We start from the raw sequence: 24,213 nt of genomic DNA, 5'->3' as shown, positions 1-24,213 counted from the left end.
TGTGTCACCTAGTTTACTAAGTAAATTCGAGTTAGAGGAGTTAGAGTTTAGTTAATCATTTGTGATTGCTAATTTGTATCAATCAACATTAGTTATCTCAAGTTGTATTCAAGTAAACTAGTTGTAATTGTTGGAGGAACTCGTGGAAGGTGAGTTGTGTAGTGGGACTTCAATCAAACTCAGTGATCATCTTGTTAAGTGATCAATCATCCCAAAATAACTAGTGCATGCAAATAATTCGAGTTCCCCAGCTGTGGTGGAGATTCCAAGGCAGTGTAACATGAGTTGTAGAATAGTCTTGGGTGTACAAGTGTTGCATGCAATTAGATGATCAACCATGGGAATTGCGCAATCCATTTTGGAAAAATTCCTAAATAATAGGGGAATAATTTCTTGAGGAATTGCGCAAGGAAACATGGGCTCAAGAAAAGGCATAAATTGACTAAGTTTTAGTCAGAGATTCTCAATGAGTAGAGATAGAGGTTATGCACTTGCAGGTTGTGCTAGTTGAGAAAAGAAATTGTAATACATCTATGTTCATCATATTAATAGAAGCATACAATGGGGTTTTTACTAGATTTCTTTCCCCAAGAAAGATATTGTGTGCATGTGTGTTATTTCTTATTTCATGTCTAAAAGTTTTGTTCTAAGTTGGGAATTAACTTCCATAGTGTAGTAGAGTAGGTTTTTGTCTTGAAATTTTGATTAAAACTTCATGAGGAGTTGAAAATATACACCATAATTTCTACACCGTATTAGATAAGGATTCACATTAGAGCAGGAATTTCGAATTTTCTTAGGAGGTTCAAATTTGTAGTTAATGTGGCAAGATCTCTTCAGAGCTGAGAAGATAACCTTCAATTGGTTGAGGCTAGAATATGCCTTGGAATGAAACTCTAATTTCATCACATGGAAGGATCGCATGGAGGATGTATTCAATGACAATGGATTTATAGAATACATCAAGGGAGATGTTGTAAAACCAATGAAATATGATGTCAAAAACCTTGATCAGTGGAAGAAAGGTTTAACCAAGGCGAGGAAAATAATATTGGAGGGAGTACGAGACCTATTAGAGGGAGTATGAGACCACATTGTCACCAATCTCCATGGGAAAGAAAATACTTATGTAATGTGGTAGACACTAACAAATCTGTTCCAGAATATAGTGACAACCAAAAGCTGGAGCTCAAGGATAAACTTTGAAATATCAATATGTAGAATAATGACACTATCCCATAGTATCTGAGTAGGTTCACACAAATTTGTTATGGGCTTGCAATAGTTGGTGTTATTGTTTCAGAGGATGACTTTGTAAGCCTAGCCCTTCTTCACCTTCCCAAGAGTTGACATAGGTATCAAGATTCAGTGAATGGAAGGGAGAAACTACTGAATCGGGAACACTTATGGTATAATTTGCTACATGAGGAAATAAGGTAGAATACCAAAGATGGGACCTCATCCAAGGGCGGGGATAAATAAAACTTTGGATTGGTTTGAAAGGGAAAGAAGGAAAAAGGGAATAAATATCAAACCAAACTTGAATCGAGTCAAGAGGGGAAGAAGAAAGATCTATCAAAAATTAAGTGCTTCCATTGTCATGAATGCGGGCACTATGCCATGAAGTGCCCACACAAAAATGCAAGCAAGAAGAACTTAGGAGGAGGAGCATGTTAAACCTTGGCTTCATAGTTCAATCTTGACGTTACCCTTATTGTATGCATGTCGAGCACAACGATGGGGAGCGTGTGGTACTTGGACTCAAGTGTATTGTTCCACATGAAAAGGTGTAAATATTTTTTTAGTGACTTGGGGGAGAAATATCTCTAGATGCACATTAAGCTAGGGGACGAAAAACGGTACAATGTGATTGGTATTGGTACAGTCACCTTTCATAGGGAGTCAGGGTCCCCTCTTCGGCTCAAGGATATCATGTTTGTTCTAGGCCTAAAGAAAAATCTCATCTTGGTTGTAGTTTTGGAAGACCATGGTTGTGAAGCGATATTCATCAAAGGAAAAGACTTTCTCAGACACATAGCCATGGGATAGGTGAAGCAAATTGGGGTTCGTGTGAAGAACCTATATAAGCTAGATGTGGAAGACTCTATTTGATTAAGCACTAAGGCGAAGAAATTGCAGATCGCGATGTCAATGAACTTTGGCACAAAATACTTGGCCATTTGCATCATGGTACGCCACATATTATACAACAAATAACCACTGGCCTCCCTAAGGGAGGACTTAAGCAATATGATGTATGCAAAGGATGTACAGTGTGGAAGTACATAAAATCCACATTCCATGATGAGGACAAACAAATCACATGCAGTCGTAGAAAGGATCCACTATGTTGTTTATGAACCTTTCTCGACAACATCCACTGTCAGACACAAATATTTTGTCATTTTTATTGATGACTTCTCACGGAAGTGTTGGATCTTATTCATGTGGGAGTAATATGAGACATTCTCCAAGCTTGTAGAATTCAAGACACTGGTTGAAAAATAAGCTAGCAAGAAGGTGAAGGCTCTGTTGTAGCGGCTCCAACACCCTCCAAAACTTTTGCCTACACTTAAATTTTGGAGCCTACTACAGATATTGTGATCAATAATTCCTTAGTCACTTGTTGGTTAGTTTATTATCTCAAGCTCCCCTTTTCGATCTTAAGAGTCATTCATGCTTTTATATTTACATATAATGTGTCATCATTGGGTATGGGGGTTATCGCTTGTCATGCAAATGGAGGTTTGTTTTATTTGAAGGGGAAATATTTATGAGAATGGGCTATCCTCACCAGATAGACCTGTTGCACACTCATTTCACACACTCTTACACAATTTTTGCCTTTATCTTCCCAAAGTCTATCATCAGAGCCACACTTTCCGTAAGCTGCCACAAAGGTTGTTGCATTAAGCAAAGTATGTGTTATATGTTATGGATGGTATATGTTGTATCACCAAGTTTTCAAGTGTGTGATCGTAGTCAAACTTTATCAATGTTCACATCAGTTCCATTGATCACACACTTAGCCAAACTTTGGAGTTTCCTTAGCAACCTAGCCTCATCCAACATTCCTGAACTGCACACTTCACATATGTAACCCTCAAGATTTTCCCTTTCCTGTTGGAACTGTGCAATGCATAGAAATACCGACCTCCCTTAGCATTCAAAACTGTGTAGTGGTTTCCTCCAATCTCCTTCCCTTAGCAGGAACCCACTATCTCCAGAAACTGTGTAGTTTTGTCCCTTGACTACCAACCATGGCTTGCATCTTGAAACTACATAGATGTGTCCTCCGAGGTCTTCATCCCATAGCAATGCCTTGCATCCTAAAAGTGTGTAAATGTCTCCTCCCAGGGCCTCATCCCGCAACAATCACTACCCACTAAAACTACACAATTATGTCTCCTAGGGGCCACGAAGAAGGATGACATGATAGATGAATCTCAAGGAGCAGAGGAGAAAAAAAGTAGAACAAGGAACCCAAGGTATGATGGAATATCAATGCTGCATGAAGACTCCATTTGATGCATAACCCTTTGGAGGTTAGGTATTGAAAATAAAGCACATATTTTGAAATACACCTCTCAATGTAGCTTAAAAGATTTCTTATCATTGTCATATCATTTTGTCTTCAATGACATGTATTATTGCAAGAAATGAAAGTCATTCCATGTGTTTCCTCTATGTGTCTTGCTCCCTTTCACTTGTTTATTACATAGCTTAGGAGATGAAGAGTATCACCACTTGTTTATTAATAAGATATGAAGGTTGTGACCAACATGATCTTATGACTAACTAGGGAGGATGAAAGGCATCCTAAGTGGGATGAAATATGTTTGATGATATGTATATAGTCAGTACACTCCTTTGCATTACTCCTTGTTTTGTATCTTGCATGTACCCTCACTGCTTGTCAGATTTTGCTACCTGCTACGAGTAGTCTCTTAGCTCTTTCCTGACAAAGGAGGGGAAGGAATTTCCTTCAACATGATTTCTTTAAGGTTCTTCATAGAAATTATAGAGCTAAGAGAAGGATATGTGGAATCTCACTATCAAGCTCTTGGAAATACTTGCATGTTTGAATCTATCCAAATGATTAAGTTGCAACTCAACAACATTGTCAATCTTGGAAGACTCAAGAAAGATCACATATCTAGATAATGTAAACTTCTTATTCACTTCATCATAGAGATGGTATTCTTTGGAGGTATGATTACACAAAGAAGATACATTTGTGACTCCTTTCACTGAGTTTTTTATGTGTTCCTTAGGTATGAAGGCATTATAGGAGGAACCAAAAAATGTGAGATGCCTCACCGAAGGAATGTGTCCATACCACATTCCATAGCGAGTCTTATTTCTGATGGCATGAGATGGACACCTATTCTTTATATACACAACACATAGAACCACATCAGCCCAAAACCTTATGAACTTAACATGTGAACTATGCCAAGTTCATAGTGAAAGTAATACATTCTAGTGAACTATGTGTTGAAAAATGTAGCAAGAAATTTTCAATTTGATTTTTCCTTGATTAAGTGAAAAATTTGAATTTCCACATCAACAGACAACTTGGATGATGTTAACTTGTGTGACATGGATTGCGTCACCTAGTTTACTTAGTAAATTCAAGTTGGAGGAGTTAGAGTTCAATTCTACATATGTGATTCCTAATTTGTACCAATAAAGGTCAATTATCTTAGGTTGTTGTGAGTTAAACTAGTTCTAACTTTTGGAGGAACTAGTGGAAGGTGAATTAAGCAGTGGTACTTTAGTGAAACTCAATGATCATCTAGTTAACTGATCAATCAACCCAAAATAGTTAGGGCATGCAGAGAAGTCGAGTTCCCTAAGATTGATGGAGATTCCAAGGAAGTTTTAATTTCTTGTAGCTCACATAGATTCAAGAACTTACTATAACCATAGTGGAGGAGGTAGCTTGAGTAGGAGCTTCTTGTGAAATTGGAGAGGGAATGATTGTTGGTAGAATTAATAGCCTACCAACAATTTGTTTTGCACCACACTTCAATGTTTTGGGCAGGGTTTTTTAGGGTGGATAATTTTTTCTAATTCTTTTTTGTCATGCTCCTGACTAACTATCTTGGGAGGTTTGTAATAGTTCATTGCATGCATTTCCTCACTAAATATGTTTTGGGATGTCTATACTAGTTCCTTGAAAATTTTTGTTTGTCAAGGCTTACCTACTTATGATATTAGGTGCTCACAGTAGTCTGAGAGTTTATGGCACTCTCCAAATAACCATTTCTGAAAGGATCCAAAAAAACGACTTTAGAGGAAGATGAGAAGGGCACACTCTTATTGGAACTAGCCTAGAACTAGTGTAATTGGCTAGTCCAAATGGTTTTAGAATTGTAATAGTCTAATTTGGTGGTTCAAATTGGCTAAGGTTGGTCTTGTATTGAATTACCTTAAAACACCAAAGTGACTAGTTCACTACTAAACTGACCGATTCTGAAGAATGTAGTGCAACATAGCTAATGACTACCAAATATTATATTTTTAATAAAAAATACCTAAAAGGAAAAAAAAAATATCTTAAAACTAGGGCCCTACAAAACCAAACCCTAGTAATTAATGGTAACACTTAATTTTGAAAGTAAAAGTTGACATTCTCCTTAACTTTCCTTTTTGAAAAGGAAAGATAAGGATAATGTATAATTTAACTTAAATTTTTAATATTAACATTAACTATTTCAGGTTGTTTAAGAGCGGTTCCAACTTCATTCAATTTTGAGAAAGCCAAATTTTAGTTCTCATTCAAAACTTAGTGGTGATTGTTTGAACCACTTCTCTCTAATGAGTCCTAGACTTTGACTTCCAATTTTTCATGTGAATTTACTGCATAATCATCTTCCTTGTGAGACTTTGCAGTAGAAGTTGATATGTAATCCATTGCAAGCACTTGACCTAGATTAGGGAACCTTCAACTACCCCTCCCAAGTTGCTCCTCAACATTGAAATGTTCTTTGGAAGTAGACATTCATTTTATCCATTAGATCATTTTTTCCATTGTGACAGTCCAATGAGACCCCTACCAGCATATGCTTGACAATCCATCTCACCTTTACTGCTACCTTATAAACACTCTTAAATATTGTGTCTCCAATCTAAAATAGGAAGAACCAGAAAGGGCCTTCTTGGCCCTCTTCTCAACCCACAATATGTTTAGCTTCTCTCTTATGCTTACACTCTAGTCTACTCACAACTTTAGAATGGAAAATATTAAACAAAGTCTCATGATGTTCATTTAGGGAGGCACAATTCACCATTGCTTTGCATCAAATTACCCCCCTAACATTCCCTTTACCTTTACACACAATCATATATTTTCCTTGTGGATGATTGTTAAGCTTCCCATCGCTATTTTTCCTCCCTCTCCTACCCTCATGAACCCGATAAGCTAAATTTAACCAATCTCATTGTATCTGAGATAAACAACCCATCCAACTGGGTAGATTAAGTTGAGACCCTTTTAGAAACTAGATCCATCCCTCCACAATGATATGGACCTATAAAATAACATCATCATGTTGTCTTCGAGATCTATCATTCCCATGATCACCATAAATTTCCTAGTCCTTCACTTACATATTTGGTAATGTCATCATTCAGATCACTTATACTTTTTTGTATTCTTGCTTGTGTTATGATTTTATTTAATGGAAATATCTCCCTTGTAGGAACGAGTAACCAAATTCAAGTTCTTATTAAGCCCTTGTGTTAACATACTTAATTTTCATTTTGACCTATTAGGTTCCAAATTCTAGTGTGGTTGGTTTATTACATGAACTATAGATTATGAAAATTAATGTCACTCATCTCTTTATCTAATTTTTCTTGTGCTAAAAGTATCAACACTACATTCCATAAGTGAAGATATTATTAATACCCCTTAGAGGAACCATTAATTAAGATGATCCCAAATAATAAGCACAACACCCTTTGTCAAAAGTATCTTCATCCCAACATGATCTCTCACACTACTATGTGATATTGCATTTATTTTCTTTATTGATGCTTATTGATCTTATGGATCACCCAAAACTTAATAAATCCTCCTAATAATATTTCCACTCCCTATATAGAAATATTAATAGTAAATATGCATTAACCTTTGCCATAATAGTAATTGATGTAAAAAATGCAACCGGAAAAAATCTAATTCTTCTAAATGAGAACCAATTCTAAATCTAACACCCTCTATATATTTTGCATGATCAAAATTTGTTTTGTTTCAAACTCTTTTTCGATACGTCTAAATGTATTTTCCTATATTTGTTCAATAATTTCTATGTATTATCTTAATACTAAATATTCGTTAACCTTTGCCACAATAGTAATGGATATAAAAAAAGCAACGAGAAAAAACCTAATTCTTCAAATTAAAACCAATTGTAACTCTAACACCCTTCCTATATTTTGCACGATCAAAATTTGTTTTGTTTCAAACTCTTTTTCAAGTCGTCTAAATGTATTTTCCTAGATCAATAATTTGTGTGTATTATCTTAATATGAAATATGCATTAACCTTTTCTATAATAATAATGGATATAAAAAATGCAAGTGTAAAAAATCTAATTCTTCTAAATGAAAGCCAATTGTAACTCTAGCCCACTTTATATATTTTGCATGATCAAAAATTGTTTTGTTTCAAACTCTTTTTCAAAATGTTTAAATGTCTTTTCCTATAGTTGTTCAATAATTTTTGTGTAATCTAATTCTTCTAAATGAGAAACAATTGTAACTCTAACACCTTTATATAAATGAGAACAAATTGTAACTTTAACCCCCTTTATATATTTTTGCAGGATAGAAAAATTGTTTTGTTTAAAACTCTTTTTCAAATCATCTAAATGTCTTTTCCTATAGTAAAACTATAATTTTTTCAATACACGCAGGTTTCCCATACCCCTTTGGATTTCCTATTTTTTGTACTCGCGCAATTTATTCAGTAGAGGGGAGCCCATAACCAAAGGGTGGATTTCCTATTCTTGCTACTCGCTCAACTGATTGAACAGAGGTGAGCCCATAACCAAAGGGAAAAAAGGAGAGCAACATGGAGATTGATAAAAGCCGCAGAAGCCATAGTAACCATTGTCCCTCCACAACTTGACACTGTTATCAAGGTAGTGGGATTTTCTCTTAGCGTCCATGGTGTGCAGAATTTGGAAGGAAGTTCTCACACAAAAATTCCAAAAGCTCGGGTCCTGTGCACTCCTCCTTTCTCTCATTTTTCCTCTTGAAACACGCAGTCAACCACTTAAATATTTCTAAATGTATGGATCAATTATAGGACCAAAATGTCTAGTTCGCCTCCAAATCCCTTAAAAAACTAGTTAGGGAACCCTAACCAACCACAAGAATGTATTTCAAATCTTTGGTTTGTAGGGTTTGTGAATAAATGTACTTTGTTGGAGGTTGTTGCCACTTCCATACCCAATTTACAAGATTTAGGTATTAAGGCCTTGGTGGTGTTGAAGTATCAATAAGCAGATCAACTTGAATAATGCCCCTGCATAGGTGGGTAACTAGCATTATATATGATATTATGCAAACCAAGCAGCAAACTGTGGCTTCCAGTCCCCCAGGGAAGAATATTCCCACACAAGGCTCTATATCAATATAGGTCAAGATTGAGTTAGAATATATAGGGTTGAGGTACATTTTGAGGGTAGTGCTTCCACCGAGGTTTAGGCTCAAGAGAGTAGAAGTTCTGCGGTTCCATCGAATTATAGATAAAGTTTTGGAAATTCCTACTTCTTTGTGCCTGCCCCGACTAATAACCTAAGGCCATTAAGAAATCAATATCATCTGGTGGTTCTTAAGGGCATGTCAAGCCTTATTATAGGGTACTAGCTGTAGTAATTGCATTAGAGCTGCATGGAATATAAGACTTAGAGAATTTTTTATTTAGTATGTAGCTCTATCTCTAGTCATCTATATATATATATATATATATATATATATATATATATATATATATATATATATATATATATATATATATATATATATATATATATATATATATATAGAATGATTGAACTACTAGGGTTTGTAAAATCATAGCCCTATTTCTAGTGGGAAAATCCTCAAATTTTCCTACTTGTTCTCCTTCTCAGACCTTGACTACACTATGTAGTCTTGCATGTAGCTCCTCAAAACATAAGCTCCTCAATACTTCTAAATCACACTATAATGGTAGCAACTTCCACTGGAATGCCACCAATGACAAACACTCTACTTATGTTGTAGTAATCCGCAAGTTGCAATGGTGTTATGTAATGCAAGTAGAAAACACCATTCACTTCATAACGATGTTTTCCATTGATGATGGGGCTTGAGTTTGAGAGGATTATTGTTCCAGTAATGTTGATTTTACCATAGTGGAAATATCCTTGTCGATTGGGATGAGCTGCACTACCTGTCAAGTTCCATCTGTACAAGAATAGCCATTCAAATTTTGAGAACTTGATTATATAGGATAGGTACAAACCCCTAGATATTTTCAAATTCAACTTGTTTTAGTCGATATTCTTTGGGAATGCCTCCTCCTTGAACCTATCCTAAACAATACAAGCTAGAGCATGCTTCAGGAAACTTGAACTTGGGTACATTAGATGGCAGGCCACAATCCAAACTACTCAAATTGAAAAACCATTAAGCATTCTTTAAAATTTATTTTTAATATCTATGCCTAATTTCCATGATGATCTTTTATCTACATAACATAATAATTTTGTGGCTTGAATTGGTAAACTAGGATCCACTTAAGTGTCCAACAAACATTGAACTAGTCTAGCTTTGACATTATGAATTCTTGAAGCAAGGAAGGTCTCACTTGAGGAGTGCTACCAAGGCATTGGATAGGTCGGGAGCTCTACATAATCACTATCATGTTATGATGTAGTGATTTCAAGTAACATCCATATACATTCATTTAACACTATACAATCCAACAACCATAATTTGTCTCTATGTTATGACATTGAATTAGATTGTTGTAATTTATGTATTCAAGCTTCTGTGGTCCATAATGAATTAAGCAAAGTCTTTCAGTAGAAATCACATAAGAGATCTTTTTTGCCGACGCATTTCAAACCAACAAGTGTGGATCATCATCAGTAACATATATAATCATCATATATCATAAAACAAAAAAAATGAAATATATTTAGATTGTTCTAAAAAATGACCAAAATATACGCTATGCACCTCAGATCATATATTCAACCAAACATTTCCCCATTGTTTCACTATTCAACTATCTAACTCTTTATCTTAACCCATACCGTAGTAATTATACATTTTTTTCATATAAACATTTTGATGTAAATACAATTAACACGAACTGAGACGAACCTCTTTTATCCGCTTTATTTCTACATTATATTGATAAAAACCACACGCCCTCGTCCCAAATCCTCTGCACAACACTCCTTTCTCTTTGGTTAACATAGCTAGAGAACGCCATGGAGACCAACAACTGGAGGAATGAGGAATCCAAGCAGAAGATCGTCAATAAGATGTACTCAATCTACACACAAAACCCATCTGTCTCATTTTCTTGGTTGTTTACGAAAACCATCTCTATCATTATTTTTGGTTGTTTACAAAACCCATATGTCTCATTTCTTTTGGTTGTTTACAAAACCCATCCGTCTCTGTTTTTTTAGTTGCTTTTTCTATTTGGATCATGGTGGATATTTCAATGTAGATTTGGTTTTTTATTGATTGATGATAGTTTAGGTGACCTCAATCGATCGATAGAAAATCTGCTTATGATTGTGGAATTTTAAATAATTTTGGTTGGAAGGTGGAAGAGCTCTGGCATATTGGACTTGGTCTTGCACATTGAGAATACCAAATATCCCCAAGCCTTTGTTGTTGAGCTGAATGCACTCATTCACCCTTGGAAATAATTATTTTGTTAAATAAATTACAAGGAAAGTTGTGATGAGGGCATCTATATATTAGATCCAGGTTTCTAGGATATCTCTTTTCCAGAGACATGAAGGATATGCAATTTTCTCATCTTATCAATAAAATGGGCCAATACCCATATGAGCAAAATTTCTTTCTTCTGAACCTACAAGACATGATTAATGGGCTTTTATCATTCATTGTAGGATTAATGGAATTTTATTATCCAACCCAATTTGAGATGATTTTGTTAAATGATTTGTTGGGGGTTCTTTATAGAGTTCTGAGTGTGATTAAAACTATAATGAGCGAAACAAGATAAATTGTGATCATATCAAAATTTCTAGAAAACCAGTGTGAATCTCGCAAGGCACAATTGGAACATGGGTGCCTTATAAGCAAGATGTTAGCATTGAACCCTAAACTTTCCCAGACCACAATAAAAACAATGAGAAGTTTCTAGTTATGTATGCTTTCTATTTCAAACTATGTTATTATTTATACACCTAATTTATAAGCCACACATGTAATTTTACCTACTGATATTTGTGGACATGAAGGAGTGGAGGACTTTCAAAGACTAGGATTAGGGTCTTTGATATGGCATCCTTTGATTGGCCATTACTTCACACCCCCGACAGATATAGTGACAGCTTTCAAAATAACAACAGAACAGATTATATCCTATCTCTCTTATTTCTTGGACAATTGGCAAGAGAAAGATATATGGGTAGAGGAATTCTTGTCTTTCGTGACCAAGAAATAATATGTTTCTTTTCCTGCCTAGTTATGCATACACATCGAATGTTTAAGGATGAACATTAGTTTAGTTTGGTGCACTAAGAAAGTTGAAAAGGACCTTAATCGTCACGTGGAAGCTAAAAAAAAGAAGAAAATTGATATTGAAAGAAGGAAACAAGCATCTGCAATGCAGTCCAAGATCATATCTGAAGGATTGGCTTCATTTTTGTTTAGAAACAAGGAAACTACCTCCTCTGGTCACAAACATATAAGGTTCAATACAGATTCAAGTTCAGATAATGATGAGGATCCTATAGCTAGAAACAACAGTGTAGATCAAAACCTAAGAGAAAATTAGATTACCAGTGTGAGAAGTCTAAGGGTAGGTGTCCATACCCATTAGCAGCAGAATAATTGGCATAGTTAGGAAAACAAACATTAACATATAAATAAATAAATTGCCTTAAATTCCTTTTTTGATGAGGATGAGGATCCAGGTGGAAAATCACATGATATATCTAGTAGGAAAAGGAGAAAGGTTCTGCAACATGATAAATCCTTGGTTGTTCACCCTTCACATTCAATATTAAGAGAGAATGCTATGTTCAGGAAACAAGTATCCATAGAAAAATCCAAATATGTAAAAGATGATGTTCTTCTTCTCAAAGACAATGAACTAAAAATATTCATTGTAGCTTAGAAGGACATTTGTTAGGAACGGTTGGTGTATGAGGTCTTTATAAGAATGCTAGAATTGTAATGGATGGAAAACAAGAAGGGGAATAAAAAAGGCACAAGAAAGTTGTTCAAACTTTTCACAATGCAACTGGCTATTGGTTTGTTGAATTTTGATGTGATGTCAATGAAAATGGGACCGTGGGATAGCCTATATGACACTTTCCAAGAGGTCAACAAACATGATGGTATAAATACTGAAACATAATCCATTTCAGTATTTCTTCCATCCTGTTTGTTGACCTCTTGGAAAGTGTCATAGAAACAATATATTCTCCTCCTTTCTCACAGATATTCTTGCACCTCATTTTTAAAATAGTATAGAGCTCCAACATATTTTTATCTTTCAAAATTTTCTTGAATTTCTCATGTTAACACGAATAAAGTTTTGATGGTAAATTGGAAGCAATGCAGAGTTGTTTGATTCCCTCTGTGTTGAATTTTTCTCTGATAAATGGAATCAGGTTAAATTTGACAATTCGAACCAAGTCCAAGTGCAATGCATGATAATATTATTATGGAGAGATGCATTTAACTTTCTTTATTCACCAACTTTCATACCATTTTATTCAACTTTATCCACTGAATGTCTTGCCATTTTAATCCAATATTATCTTCAGTGCACGGGTGGGCCTCTCCACACACTAATCACCATGTGGGTGTTCGGTGAGTGAAGTACCCTAATGTTAAAAAAACCATATGTAGCCGAAAATTTAGGAACATTACAATCATAGATTAGGATATAAAACTTTGCAACATTGAGTGGAATAATGGTTTAGGTTGGGCACAAAACTAGGAATAATGGTTTAGGTTTAGTAGAGCACTGTATTTAGAAATGGGTGTGTTCAAGGATTGTGAATGACGTTGATACATGATAGTTTTTCAAAACAATTGTTGCAGAGCTTGAGAGCCGAGTGAAACAGTAGTAGTTTTGATAATTGCATAGGCAATCCACCAATGTTTATGGCAAGTTTATTAGCAAGTACGATTGATTTAGAGATTCACAGATTCCCGGCTCTTCTGTGAGGGCATTCATGAAGTATATCTCCAATGCCCATATTGTGGACTCCATTCTTTTGCAATTCATTTACCTAAAATATGCTATAATCACCTTTTAGATCCATGTCACTGCATTGTATTCTGAATAAGGAAGAGATCACAATAATGGGATGCTTGGAATGCTAAGACAGCTCTCTCAGAAAAGCATTTCTGCATATGCATACCAATTATGACAACACCAAATGATGATTGGATTGATCAATGTTATGGTGTTGATCAAGGTTATGAAGCCAAAGAGGGTTGGTTGTCGATGTGTTTCTAATGAGAAATCTAATCGATGCTAGAGCCTATAACACTCATGTTTGCCATGTGTTGGAAAGACTTTCACTAGTGTGGAATCTGTTTTTCCTTCTTTTTCTCTGAATGGATTCCATTCATTAGAATAATACGAGGTTTCATTGAAATGGGCTGGAATTGCAATTCTTTTCAGATTGTACCAGCTCAAGTTTGGGAAATTGATAAAAATGGGAAAAAGCATATGTTTGTCAGGGTTATTCATTTCATAAAACTTTAATTTCTATTAAAAATATGAAAGTTAGATATTGTAGCAAAATAGATGCAAGTCTTATTGCCGACTCGGTTTTATGGAGTTTTGGTGTTTGGAATCGATTTGTAGTAGTCTCGCAGGTAGAATAGTCTCACAGGTAGAATATTTAATTTCTGTGTCTATCAAGTTCGAAGTTTAAATTTTATGGGGAAGCCTTGAAAATGAAAATTAAGGGAATTAAATTATTGCAAGGGATACTGAAGCTCGTTTATCTAGAGGTATTGAAAATGAAAGTCTCAGGTTTAAATTTTATGGGGAGGTATTGAATATGAAATTCTCAAGTTTGAGGTATTGAATATGAAATTCTCAAGTTTAAATTTTATGAGAAGGTATGGAGTAAACTATGGTAATTAAGATTCAAGATCATTTAAGTTTCAATTTCTCATTTGTGAATAGATCATTTCTTCATTTAATATTAATATTGATTATTTTTTTTATTTAATTTTTCACGATGGGAAAATCTATCATAACGTAGTTGTCAAACCAATAGTGAGAATAGTAATCTGTGACTGCTATGAGAAAATACATGTTAAATCATCACAATTATTCAAGAATCATTATGAAATACTGAAATAGATGTTGGAATTTCTAAAGTAGTAGAACCAATTCCATCTGTTAAGGAAGAAGGTCACACTTTGGTCTCTGCAAATGGTGTAAGCATTAGTGAAGTTCTTCAACAAGTTATAAGTTTTCTTTAATGTAATTCTATAGAAATTATTGAGGCTGGAGAATTATAAATGAAGGAATGGTTCACTACACTGAGAATGATTTGGGAATGTGAAAAAAGGCTTATGAAGTAGTTTTCAATTAGGGATTTTACAGTCTTAGGCTTTGGCGAATTTTTAATTTTCTTTAGAAGATCACATTTCTTAGTTTCCTGAAAAAATAATTAAAACATTGGTTGTGCATAATCATGAAAAATTATCATTAAAAAATTCTATTGCAAAGAACCGATTGTTAGAATTTTTGTCACAAGGTGCATCAAAAAATGGTGAAAATGTATTGCTCACTAGAGAAGAAGTCAATATTATTTTGTATAAGAATTTTCATTTGATCAGCCAATGAAAATGGGACTATGGGATAACCTCTATGACACTTTTCAAGAGGTCAACAAACAGGATGGCCGAAATACTAAAACAACTTATTCTTCGGGGTGATAGATGTTGGAATTTCCAAAGAAGCAACACAAGTTCCATCTGTTAAGGAAGAAGGTGACACTTTGGTCCCTACAAAAGGTGTAAGCTTTTGTGAAGTTCTTCAACAAGTTATATTTTTTCTCGAATGTGATTTTATAGAAATTATTGAGGTTGGAGAATTAGTAATGAAGGAATGGTTCATGACATTGAGAAGGATTTGGGACTATGAAAAATGGCTTATGAAGCAATTTTCAATTAGGGATTTTACAGTCTTAGGCTTTGGTGACTTTTTAGATTTTTTAAAATATCACATTTCTCAGTTTCCTAACAAAATAATTAAAAAATTGGTTGTGCATAATCATGAAAACTTATCATTAACAACTTCTATTGCAAAGAACCAACTGTTAGAATTTTTGTCACAAGCTACATCAGAAAATGGTGAAAATGTATTGTTCACTAGAGAAGAAGTCAATATTCTTTTGTATAAGCAGTTTCCTTTGATCATATTTGAGCTATCAGATAGTTATTCATTTGAGGAAGTCTTGAATTATATTAGGAAACTCCAAAATTATTCTGAACAAAAGAAGACAAGGTATTCGGCTGCATTGCTGGCAAGGAACAACACAAGTGATCATTCAAGTCTGAGTTCAGCTATTATTGAAAAGTGGATATTTGAGCCTTTTCAAATAGCTATAGAATTTGGTCACGTGACTAGTGTTGATGCTTTTAAGTGCCTACTAACAGCACCTATGCTATCAGATCTAGAGGAGTGGTCACATTGGGATCATATTTTTGCTCCTACACTTGGTCCAATTTTGAACTGGTTGGACAAAGAAGGGAACTGTAACAGTTTGCTTTGTCTTGTATTAAGGAGTGGAAAAGTAGGCCACATTGATGGTTCGGCAACAATGGAAGGCTTCTTGACTACTACAGTGAAATTCTATACAAAGAAAACGCTAATCATGCTGCAAACTATGACTTTTTTAGTCTTATTATCTAACCATCAAGATAAACAATTTTCAATTATTTGCAACCCATAATTCTTTAGTGACGCATGGTTTACCATGCACATAGTCCTGGAATTCAGCAAAAGGAAATGTTGATTGAAGTTACAATACATAGCTGAAGCACTGATTGGTGTTGCCTATTGATTACAAAGCCCAATAAATTACCTTGTCTATTAATACTACATTGACAGGGAATTATTCTTTCTATACTTATTTGCAAGAGTTGTGTACCTATAATTGATTAGAGGTTTAGTGGGTTTTGGTTCTTCCAACATGTAGCAATTAGGGTATAATGAGTAGTGAACTAGGATTGTTGTTTGGTTAGATTAGCAGGTCCAATTGGGTTAATGTTGAGATCAACAATTTTTATGTTCTTTGGATCAGGCATATCAGACTTGTATACCTTGAAAATATACATCAAATTCCATGCAATAAGTCTTATTTTCAATGAGAAATTTCTAATGCATGAATGGTTGGTGATCTACTTGAATTCATTGTTGTAGATTTTGTTAATTCAATTTACCTGATTCGTTTGTGAACTCTGTGAAATCTGTATGACCTTATGCAAAGAAATATTGGTCTTTCTAAGTTTGCAAAAGATTTTTGTAGTTGGTTGGTTTGCTAATAGAAATCATGGAAGTAGTTTTATAATGCTATTTTTATTTTGTGTAGAATGGACACTCTTCAGATACACATGCCACAAACAGGTGCAGATGGCATGAATGAACTAAAAAATATTGCTTTGTGGTTTTAGGAGAATATTTATACAGTCGCTATAAGTCAAGTGTGCTATTTCTCACATTTGAATTGTTATGACAATTATTTGTCTTCTGAGGATATTCCATTTTATCAAATTTTGTTATCATGAAATGATACCTGATGGACTACTTTCTTGAAATTTGAACTGAGAGAATATTTCATAAATATCCTATCTATGAATATCACCTTGTAAATATATCTCCTTTCATACAATGTGAGATGCCATTACCATTTGAATACATATTAACATTTCATTGTAGCATATCTATGGAGCCTTCGTTCATTTTCAAAGCAAAACAGGTGATGTGGGGTGTGTTGTGAGGTTGGAGGTTGGAATTTCTGTCAAGTAGCACCGTCAGTTAGTTGACGTTGTGGAAGAATTTATGTTTGTGTGTCTCAATTTTTAAAGAACAATTCTAGATCATATTGGGGTTTATTTCTTAATTGGATGATGCTTATTGTTTGGAACAACACTTCATTTCATAGACACTAAAGAGAGCTGGTGCTGATGGAAAATAAGGTAGATTCTAAGCAATATTTTGGGCTGAATGGTTCTGCTTCTGCAAAATTTTGTTTCCTTCGTTATTTAAAACTTTCCTTTAAATTTGCTACAAGATCCTATATAATAGAGGTATTTTTTGCTTTATCATTGATGAAAGACTTCATTTTGAATTTGCTGGAGCAATTCAGTGCCAAAAACTATGTCATTTTAAATAATTGTGAAATTTTATATCTGTTGTGACACAAGATCATAGATTGGTACATGTAAAACCAATTTTGTTGATTGTTGAGAGTCAAACAAAAATAGAGTCATATTTAGTCCATAATAGAGAATATGAAGACAAATCTCAGAATCCAAATCTTGTGACCCCAAAGATAAGTAAATTTCTTGCATACATATCGCTTCTTTTTTTGTACATCTCCATACATCCATTTCCTCTGATATGTGCACTTGTTTTTGCCTTTGTTTCGTCATTACTATGGAAGAGCCAGACCTTTTGATTTCACTCATAACTTGGATATCATGGAAAATAAATTATCTGCATCCTCCCAAGAGGGTTTCTTTGCATCCACTTAATAGCTCTATCTTATATGAAAGTCATATCATTTGGGAAACTATTTTATATTAGTAAAGAATTTTTTATCTAGGGAAAAAACTAGTTTTTTTACTTTCCTTAGAGAGAGGGGATGAGCATCAACATAGATAACGACCACAAGCCAAAGTGGTCATACGAGAGATGCCACCAAGACTCCCTGTAATGTTAGTATTGGACTAAGAGAGGATACTATTACATCAACCCCACAATTTCCCCCCCAATTCCTTATGCCATATTAGAAAACTTGGTGTAGGCAGTGACCTATAAACCACCTCTATCGCACATTTGTTACTCACACTCAATTAGTAGTAGTAATATGAAACAAAATTATAATCACAGGATATACCAATGCATTACTAAGACTTGCAATTGTTGTGTACATCACCTAGATCATAATCGTAAATCAGGGAAATAGACAAAGATGACTTACTAAAAGTTTCCTTATCATGCATGTGCAAGGATATTTTTAGGAGTGCATTTACAAAATTGAAAACTTGTTACTAGATCTTGCAGTTAGCTTCTTCCCGAGATCATTCTATACAATACATTCTACTCATTCCATTCATCATTCTTTGTAGAAGATATATCTATATATATATATATATATATATATATATATCTATATATATATATATATATATATATATATATATATATATATATATATATATATATATATATATATATATATATATATATATATATATATATATATAAGTCCATCTACTGAGACATGTCCACGGGATTGAACTTCCCATTACTTGGATACACAAGGTCTTGTCAACACCCCTTTTACCAATTGTGCTACCACCCCATGCACTTTGCAAAATTTATATTGCATATGGAACAACTTCACATTGTCAGGAGGAGATGTGAATCTAAAATGACTAGGTGCTAAATTTCCACTGTTTCAACTTTAAAGTCTTGATAGTTTATAGATATCATTTAGTTGAGTGAATTCTACTCACATTGTTCATACCTTGTCTCTGCTTGTTTTTGACAAAATTGATCTCTTGGCTTAAATAGAAAACTTTATTCCCTCAGATGGAAGTGGTCATGATATCAAGAAAAATGTGATGCAACATGGTAAACTTTGATAACCTTGTAGTTTAATAAACATGTCCCTTGTGTGCACTAGTTTCATGTTTTAAGTCATAAATCTACAGTGAGGTTTGAACCAATATCTTCGACCTATATAATAGAAATATGAGTCTAATAGCATGACTCGATGGGTTATGATGACAAGAAGATCCTTTAGGAGTAAAAAGAAACCCGTGGTTTGTGTTGGCTCACTAAGTTGTCTTTTTATAGGCACTCTCAATCCCTACATTAGTTGTCAACCTAAGGTAAGTCTTTTTATCTCAAGAGTGTCAACACACTAGATGCAGTGAATGTAGAGGTTACCTACTCATGAATCGTTGCAATCACTAATGACTAATTCTTCAATTCAATTCACACAATTCTAGAAAGAACTATCTATGGAAGAAATACTCTTAATGCATTCTACAATTCCATTCAACTTGTTCCGAAATCAATTGAAACTGAATGCAAATAAGAATCACACTTAGAATTGTTCAAATAAACTTAAGGCTAACTTACTCAATCAAGAAAAGAAACTATAACTTATTGAACAACATTTTTAATCTATAGCAACCCAAATCAACTTGCAATTCAAAATTGAACAACAACAGTAATTGAACAACGATTGATAATTGAAAAACAAACAACAATTGAACGAAAAATAGCAATAAATGGTTTCTAAATATCAAACAATCTATATTTCAATATGTGGAAGTTAATCAGTCTTATCTCCAAGATCTATGATAACATCAATTAAAATGAAAAACAATCTGTTATTAACACTAATTCACTCATTCCATTCAAAGCGCTACTTAAGTATGTCACACGACTTCACTCTGAATCTAATTGAACAGAAGTATGAATCAATATCGAAAATATTTATGATAAATGAAATAACGAATTATTGAACATTAAATAAATAGCAACAATATAAAAACTATAACACAAGGGAGCAATAGAACTTCTTGTGATTGGGCCCAAAGTTGCTAGAAGCCTTCGCTTAATAAAAACTCAGAATATGAAGATGTATCAACTGCAACCTTCTTTCAATAATGCAAGTAACAACTTACAAAGTCACTGAGATAACAACGTATATGTTTTCAAAAAGAACAGTTACAGATTATCAAAGTCTGAACTGTCTCTAATTGCCTTTCGACCATATATTTTACATAAAAGAGTAACTAGATAAAAGTGAATCCTCAGGATCAGGGGATCTTGAGGATTTCGCAATACATAATCTAATCATGTGATAAAATAGCATTGTTTTAGCTGATCTCCCACTTCCTTGTCTACCCAAGATGCTGTAACTTTTCTCTTTTATGGCCTCATGTTGTTCTGTCAACTGAATAGCTCTTTCCCATTCTGTATCTCTGCATACAAATATAGAAAAAAATCAGTTTCTTGTACTAGATTCACCTATTCTGTCACCAAATGATTTCATCCAACTTTAATTGATATTTTCCCCATTTTAATCTATAAACAAAGAGAATCGTATAAGGATGAATGGTAAATGAATCATTTTACGAAGAGAAGCCATACCTTTTTCCTGTCCCAACATACTCCCCAGCTTACCTTATTGCACGTCCTCATGCAAGCGAATAGTTTAGATGCAACTGAGTTAGGGAATAAGTAGGATATACTTCCTCCTTGTAATTCCTAAAACCATTTTTTTGCTTAAGTACAGCGAAATCCTGGGTTACCTCCTGATCCTTCAAGTTATAGTGACTACGGTATTGATCAGGAGGATAACATATGACTGAGGTTCTGTAATGACATCATATCCAATCTGGCCCCATCGTTAATATCATATTACTATATTTATAGAAACGAGAAGAAGCAGCTTGGAAGTTTTGATATCCAAATGGCTCTCAGCTTCTCATAGTGTTACTAGAGACTTCCCACCTCTTTCTTGATGCAAACAAGGCATCTTCCTTCATGTCCTGGAAATATTCCTTTCCAACTTGAATAATATCGGTATGGAGTGGCCCCAATTTGCCTACAACACCGGCTCACTGCATGAATTTTTTATGAATAAAGTGTTGTGATCCTTGGCCCACTTGAGTTGGTTGGCAGTGAGTGAGAGGAATGCCTGAAATTGGATGTCTCCTATAAAAGGGTCAAGGTGGTTGTCCCTATCATCTTCTAAAACAAAATTATGCATAAAGAGTTCACAAAGGAGGCATTGAACCTTCTCATTGTGCTCTCTGAAGAATTTGATAAAGTTGACAGTGGTTTTTATCTCTACTGGTTTGCTAGCCTTTGCAGCCTTAACTTTTAATAGGAGGTATCTTTCCATGAGAAATAAAGCATAATTTTTGGTGAGGGCTCGGCAAGATAGGGTGTCTGAATAAAGAGAGCAGACGGTCTCCATTTTCTCTTTAGCCTTTTGCAATTGACCCTTTAATCTTTCAACCTTCTTTTGCTTAGCTTTATACTGAGGAAAGGTCTCATCTTCAATGGTGGTAAGTGTTTCAACTTCTTCCTTAACCCTTGATGTTCATATAGAGGGAGCACCTTTTCCTTGTGCTGAGCCAGTTCCTGTTGAACCATCATTAGCTCATTCTAAAATTTTCTAATGATGGCCTCTCTTACCAAGTGGGTGTAAAGGGGTGTCTCATCTGTTTGGGCCAGTCCATCCTGGGTCTCTATAAGGTCTCTCCGCACAAAAACTTCAGATACTTCTTGAATTATATAATCAAATAAAAAATCTTGTTCAACATCTGTTTGGACAACATTACCCACTATGGGGTGGTCTCTTTGGGTTCCCTGTGAAAAGATACAGGGTTCCTCAATTTGCATGGAGGTGTCTTCTCTCATAGCTAGCTCAGTCTGGGTTTCTTTTGGACAGACCACAAGAAACTATGTCTAAGTTGTTATCACTCATATTTTCCCTTAGAAGTTATCAAAATAAGGGACACTCTGAGGTAACCACAAACCAATCTTTTAAGTACAGAATCTAGCCAATATTTACTCAGAGAGGACTCTCTCTTTATGATTTAGCTTTGTTTTGTGAGATATTAGGCTAGATATGAAAGCTTGTAGGGGATTTTTGGTTGGATGGTGGAATTCTGGGAATAGATGGATAGAGCAAGGCCTTCAAGCCATTGGGCTATGGAGTCAATTGAATACTGGCTTAACTAGATTAGATCACTTACTAAAGGGAAAACTCACAGGGCAAGATAGTAAAACAAAAGACAAATGTCAAGTTCAGGTGGATGAGATGGTCTTAACTAGGGAGAAAGGGCAATAAATAATCCTTTAACCAGGATCAAGATGAGGAACAGAAGACGCCTTTCAACAAAGGGAAATTAAGAATTTTTTGCTGAATTGAGCCAAAGGGATAAACTACGAAGTAAGGGAGCATTCAAGAATTCCCTAACTATGATAGTCTACCAGAAAACATTGAGAAGATAAACAATTTAAAACAGAGTGCAATAAAGCAATTTTTGAAAAATCATTACTCGTTTATCTTTCAGGTTTTATGAAAAACACATATGATTATCAATAAACAGAGGAAAAACAATAATAAACAAGAGATATAGAATACTTATTCGATTTCTGTTTGACACAAGTATCCCGTGAACAGTCTTTACTTTATTCTTTGATCCAGCAAGCCATATAAGTCTTGGTATAGTAGCACTTCAATCCCAGAAGAAAATGTCTATAGAAATTTCTTTGAATGCACACCTAATGCTTCGAATAAAGAAGTATTTATACAAAATTTACATCAAAATATCTCATAAATAAATGAGATTTATTCTAGGAAAATAAAATATCTATTTACACAAATATAGAGACAGATGATCTCGAATATAGTGATAGATAATGAACTGATTTTTGTTTTCCTTGTTTCTGTTGAAAGAGCTGGAGCTATGCTGTACGAATCTTCTTGTTGTTGTTGTCTTAGTAACTCTATGCTAGACATCTTATTTGATCTTTTTAAATGATACTCTTTCACCTGTGACTAATACTATTTACCTGTTCACTACTATTCATCCTTTTTACCAAAATTTACTGTGGTAAATATTTCTATTTATCTCACTATTTACCATGGTAATTTAAAGGATTTTAGTCATGTTGGACCACTAATCATCCTTTGGTATTCTTGTTTTTTTCATCTTCTTGTAAATTTGATCTGCTTCTGTATATTTTACAAAATTGGGTTGTACGGGGAATAAGTGCTTTACTTCATGTTCAATGAAAAAGAGGTTCTCTAAACTGTTGTACAACACTTTCCCTATTGGTAATGCCTTCGCTGAAGATGAACTAGCTTGATTGTCAGCCTACTGATGTAATTTGTTAATGTACTTAATTTGAACCATTAGCTTATCATTGATGACTAAAGGACTGGGGAGTCCTTTCATTCTTAAGATGTCAAATTTCTTCATGAACTCATCTATATATTCCTGCATGCTTTGACATCTTTGTTCCAGGCCTTGCATTAGATTTATTTTTGTCAACACTTTCTTTATTTTGAGGATGGTAGCAGTCATATCCTCAATGATTAACTAGTCTAATTGTTGCCTATTTTTGTTGTTCAGAAAATTGATTAACCTGGTGGCTTCCTCAGGTTTCATGCCCAACTCTCCTTTGGTCTTCTTAATTTCTTCAAGAGCAAGCTTTACTAAATCAATCTATTCAAAAATAATTTGAATTGATGACCAAATATCATTGATGGAATCAATGATATTGGTCCACAATATCTTCCTGATGTCTGTCAAAGGCTTTTCAAATGATAGATCCTTCTCCAATGTTTTAATTTGTTGTGTCATGCTTTTGTTTTTCCTTATTTCTTCTGCATAATTCATCTTTGATATATCATATTTCTGTTCCAAAGTAGTGAATTTCTCTTTTACTTTCTGCACCTCTATGACTTGGAGTTTCATTTCTTCCATTGACTTAATTAAGTCCTCTATGCTCTGTGTTGATGTACCTGCCTATGATGTACCTGTTGTCTCTATGGGTGTAGCTGTTGCCAAAGGAATGTTTGGTGCTAAAACAATTGCCAGTGTGGAAGGGACTGTTGTTGAAACTATTGGCACTATAGTTTGAGGCTATGTGGTCAACTCACTCTGCCTTGACTGTACTGCTTTCTGCAATTC

Source organism: Pinus tabuliformis, chromosome 4_2, assembly GCF_031772625.1.
Source record: "Pinus tabuliformis cultivar Carrire ecotype Pingquan chromosome 4_2, CPIR1, whole genome shotgun sequence".
Classification (NCBI taxonomy): domain Eukaryota; kingdom Viridiplantae; phylum Streptophyta; class Pinopsida; order Pinales; family Pinaceae; genus Pinus; species Pinus tabuliformis.
The sequence above is the reverse complement of the archived record's forward strand: the minus strand, read 5'-3'. Positions refer to the sequence as shown.